Source organism: Glycine soja, chromosome 10, assembly GCF_004193775.1.
Source record: "Glycine soja cultivar W05 chromosome 10, ASM419377v2, whole genome shotgun sequence".
NCBI classification, from domain to species: Eukaryota; Viridiplantae; Streptophyta; class Magnoliopsida; order Fabales; family Fabaceae; genus Glycine; species Glycine soja.
Genome location: NC_041011.1, coordinates 7689599 through 7694969, shown reverse-complemented (window position 1 = coordinate 7694969; position 5371 = coordinate 7689599). Strand labels below are relative to the sequence as shown.

General features: G+C 30.8%; 1 long non-coding RNA gene across 1 annotated transcript; it reads left to right on the top strand.

Annotated features, from left to right (window-relative positions):
* The first annotated feature begins 3219 nt into the window (after window positions 1–3219).
* On the top strand, window positions 3220–4247 carry LOC114370203. Its single transcript, XR_003657791.1, has 2 exons — window positions 3220–3269; window positions 4049–4247. It is a non-coding gene; the product is annotated as an uncharacterized LOC114370203 (long non-coding RNA).
* The last annotated feature ends 1124 nt before the right edge of the window (window positions 4248–5371 follow it).

The window sequence follows — 5371 nt, the reverse complement described above, 5'->3', positions numbered from 1 at the left end:
GGCCTGTGGATGTTGGTAAAGAGAGAAAATCGTAAATCCAATAAGATTTTGAATGGCACAAAATGAGGCCAAAAATGTGCATGTGGTATCAATAAGGATGTGGGAATGAAAGGAAAGCATGGCTCAAGATCATGTTTTGATTTATTATCTAATGACAAGTAGGATATTTTGGTTTCAAATAAGGAATTTATCGAAAAATAGTGATGCTGAGAATTTAAATGGTAGCAACACAATAATCACAACCAAAGTAAAAAACCCAAATGTGGGACGTAATAAACATTTTCCAAGGGGTAAGGAAAATCGTGGGGTACCAGAGGAGATATCTAAAAAGGGTATTTACATTTAAAAGGTTGCACAGTTGATACTTCGTAAACAACAAGGCCAAAAAATACCCTCATCCATGCAGACTCCATTGGGAACGATAAAGGTTTTCTAAAAGCTAAAAATTACCGAGATCAATGTATATTTTATTAAGAGTAATGATAAATTGTCATTTATTTTAAATATCTTATTCACATCTCTTCTTTTTTTTTCTTTTTTTTTTCTTATCATATTATAAATTCTATCATTTTTATTTTTATTTCCTTTTTATCTTTCTCTCTAGATGTATGATAACATATGAGATGTTTCTCAAACATTCTCCTTTTATTAAATGCTAAATTTCAAGCTTAGATATTCCGTTTCGTCCTACTTTCAAGATCAATGTTGATGTTATCTGAGTTCTACTGACCAAGCAACTTGTGGTGGTATTATAAGATATTCTGTTGGTAGACTAATTAAGAGTTTTTGTGCCAATCTAGGCTCTTGCAACACTTTTTGGGCTGAGTTATGAGGTCTTAAGCTGGGAATTAAATTAGCTAGAGATTTATCTATTTAGGTTAAAGCTTTCTGGATCCACACAAAAAATCAACAAACACCCCTTTTACATTCTTGATTTGCCTTTTTGAAATGTGAAGGGATGCGCTGGGTAAATTAGTACTGGGGTTTTGATAGTCTTTTATCATGGAATTTATTTCATGATATGTGATTAAGTCTTGATTTAATGTGTGTTTTTGAATTGAACTTTATTTGATTCAATTTTATTTGAGATGAATTATCCAACTGTGTGTTGGTGATTTTTTTTAGTGTGATGTTAAAATTAATTAAATTAGCATGGTGATGTGTTTTTATAGATAATATGAATTTAATTATTTAAAATAGTACTCACTCTGTTTTATTATAATTGTGTTAATTTTTTATCTATGTGTGTGCAACGGTAATATGATTTTGTTGTACATTGTGTAATGGAATCGTATTTTTATTACTTTATTTTTTCACCCCCAAATAATATCAAAAATACAATTCAATTATACAAGTGTATAAAGGAATCATGTTTTCGTTGTTATTTTTTTTATCCCATATTGACATCAAAAATACGATTTCGTTGTATATTCATCCAAGGGATAATTTCCGAATACAACTAAGGCATCCACCTCGATAGTGTCATTAGCAATTGTGGTAGTGCCAATAGCAACACCCAAAACAAAATCATTTTACGAAAGTGCTATTCTAAATTTTGAGAACCACTCATCGGGAATTGAATCCTGCACTCCCACAAGTGTATCTTGTACCCCCCCCCCCCCCCTCTATTATGTTGAAATTAACATATTGCCCTTAATGAATTAGTACCACCTTCCCCAACCCACCCGCAACGTCTCCTTCCCAGGAAGGCTTCTCTTTTCCCCCTTTGTCTCGAAGTCACACATCCTCGTTCCTTTCCTCCTTTGTCATCGAAGGTAAGCTTCTTCCTTTTTGGTGTGGGTTTGGGTTCTGATGGGGTTGGGTTATGGTGGGGGTGGGGTTGCATTTCAAAATTCCAATTCTGTAACAAAAAAAATGCTTCTGCAATACTCTTTCCATAAGCAAAAAAATCTTTCGGAATGACCTTTTGTTAAGTCAAAAGACATTTATGTCTTAAAGACGAATCAAGACTCATAATTATTTTAATTAGATGCAAATAAATACAAATAATAAAAGCTTCATTTGATATACTATCAGATCATGATTTATCTTTGTGGGTTTGAAGTTTTCAGACGATGTACTCATAAAACGATCTAATATAGCATTTAAGTAGTGTATTTAAGACCTTCATTTAATACTCTATGTATAAGATTCTTTCATGCAAAAAAAATTCTCCTAGGATCTGTCAAAGTCTTATGAAGAATAAAAGAAGCTCATAGTCTGAAAGACGTTGATCCTCATCAAAAGATGCTCTATGCTGTTATAGGCTTGCTATGATGAAAGAAATAATTGTCCTGCTGAAGTACAAGACACGTTATCCTATTAGCATGAACTTTGTATGAAGAAGGGACATGCATTTATTAATATTAGCATTAAATGCCCCAACAGACTCAAGACGTCAGACGAAAAACAAAGTGAAGAATCCAACAATTGAGAAACAACGAATACTTGGAGATGAAGGCTATATATAGAAGAAGCTTTGAAGAAAAAAATACGAATTATCTATCTGAATCATTCTTTCATTCTTTCTTGTAAATTTTTTTGTGAATTCTTTTGAAGATACAAAACTCTCAAAAAAACTTATGTACCTTGAGAGAAAAGACTAAAAATGTCACTACAAAAAAAATGTTAAATAATGGAGGTTATTTTGCGGAGGTTTTAAAAACCTCCTTACTTTATTAAAAACTACAATTTTTTGTGCTTAATTTGTGGAGGTTTATAACCTCTGCTAATTAAATATTATTTTTCCACTTTTTTCTCTTTAAAATAAAATAAATCATGTTTTCTTTCTGGCAAAAAAAAAATTCACTCTCAAAAAAATCACAAAACCCCTCAAAAAAAAATTCCCTCTCAAAAAAATCAGAAAACCCCTCAAAAAAAAAATTCCCTCTCAAAAGAATTACAAAACCCCTCTTTCAGTCACAGCTTCCTATTTCTCTTCATTAAAGATTTCCAAAACCCCTCTCTTCAGATTACCCCCAAAATTTCTCTCGGTTTCTCGTTCCAGGCTTTGATTTTTCTTTTCTTCTCTCGCTTCCCAAATCCCCTCTCTTCAAAGGTACTTCCTCTCTTTGTTCAAAGGTTCGTTGCTCTTTTCTTATTTTTGTTTTAATTAATCGAATCATCATCTTTGTTTTTTTTTCTTTTTTTTATGTATATATTCGGACAAAATCAATACACACTTGATGCAAGCATGTGTTTTGCTTGCTATTACAGAGGGCAGTTATCTTCGGAGAGATTCGAAGGATTCAAAGAGAAAATAAGGCCAGGTATTGCGCAGTTATCTTCGAAAGCACTATTTTTATTTTATTTTAATATATCTTATCTTCTGGCATGTGTATTGTCTGGGCACTATTTTTATTTTACTCTGGTATTTCTTTTCCTTGTTTTGCAATGTGTATGCGAGAGAAATCATGGATGTTTGTGTAGTGCGGTGCGGTGCAGAGAAAAAATACTTCATTTAGATTTTGACCTCGTGATAGAGATTATATCCTTCATTTTTCGGTGCAGAACATTCTTGTTATAATTGGGGCCCCTTAATTTTTTATTTATTATTAATTGATATGCTAGTTTACAAGCCTTGATATTCTTTTCTCTCTCTAGCTCTATACTATATACGATAAATTCCATGCGCCATTTTCAGAATAGAAGAATCAATTCCACCAGATGATGTTAATTGTTAACCACCCTAAATTGTGCACTCCAGTTAGGGGATAATGCATTGACATTCAACCAATGGGATAAGACATCTTTTTGATATGATTGTTTCCTTATTTACATTATTGATTTAGTTTCCTACTTACTATTTGTATGTAATTGATTTATCTTGATTATTATCCCTACAATTAAGGGATTAGGTTATTACTGTAATTAAACATTGATATACAATGACGGGAATTATCCCTACAATTAAGGGATTAGGTTATTATTGTAATTAAACATTAGATTATTATCCCTGCAATTAAGGGATTAGATTACTGTAATTAAACATTGATACACCCTTGTATATAATATATGTGACTAAGTGTTTTTTCTTTTCTTATTTCAGCCAAATGATGCTTCAAGTGTTCCTAATACACCTTTGGATGCAAGAGGATCTTCTGGTGCTAGCAACCCTTAGTTTGCTTATAATGTATTTTGGATTTAAAGTTTAGTACAATACTAATATTACTTTGTTATGGATTTTATGTCATACTTTGATTTACAATAGAAATTTGAATTATAAATCTTTGAACTATATGCTATTATTTTGGTTATTGAAATATAATTTCTACGTCCTCATTATGAGTTTTTTTATTACATTTTTTTTATCGATATCATAAGAAAATGAAAAATTATAATACATGTAGATTATGAAACTAAAATGAGTATACAAAATCATTATATACAAGAAAATAAGGAGAATTAGAAAATCAATTGTAAAACATCTATTGCTAGCATGATTTAAAAAAAACCCCTCCATAGTATAGTTTTAAAACCTCTTTTAATAAACCTCCGCATTTAGCATAGGTTTAAAACCTCTTAAAAAAAAATCTCCATATTTAGTGTAGGTATAAAAACCTCTTCCAATAAACCTCCACAGTTAGCGTAGGTTTAAAACCTCTACAAAAAAAACCTCTGCAAAATGTTCTCGATACCAGAGGTTTTCGAAAACCGCCACTAATTGCTTGTGGCGAATCTAATTGCGGAGGTTTTTGAAAACCTTCGTAATTTATTTTGCGGAGGGTAAAAACCTCCACTAAACGAAAAAATAACCTCCATTATTTAACAGATTTGTTGTAGTGTGTTAAGTAACGTATTCGTCTATTAGATGATCATACTTTAGTCAATGAACAATCTTCCAACACATCTTGTTGATTTGTTTAGAGCCAACAGTGACTTAGTAGGACAAAGAATATTAGGGTTAAGTCAAGCTTAAGATAGAGTTTACAAGTGTAAGAGCTAAAAGTGAAAGTGAACAATACTTGTAACTTTGATAAGTTAGTGAAAACTTGATGGTTACCAAGAATTGAACGTCTTGAGATTGAGATGAACCAATATAAATTCTTTGTGTGCTTTCTTGTTTAACCGACAAAGGGATTTTGAATTAGTTTGTAGATATCACACCTTCTTTTTAAAGAAAATTGTTTTTCTTATCGTCTGGTCTCTTTATATTCATTTGACGATAAAAGTGTTTTATATTTATAGTCTAAAGAAAAACTATAAATTTCTAAAAACAAAATTTGTAACACTCTATTTTTCGTAAAATAAATTAAAAAAAGTGTTGTATTTAAAAAAGAAATAGATTTTTAGAAAAATAATGAGGTATTTGTAAGTAAACAAATAAAGAGAAATAGTTTTATTAATTAAAATAATTGTTTTAAGGTAAATA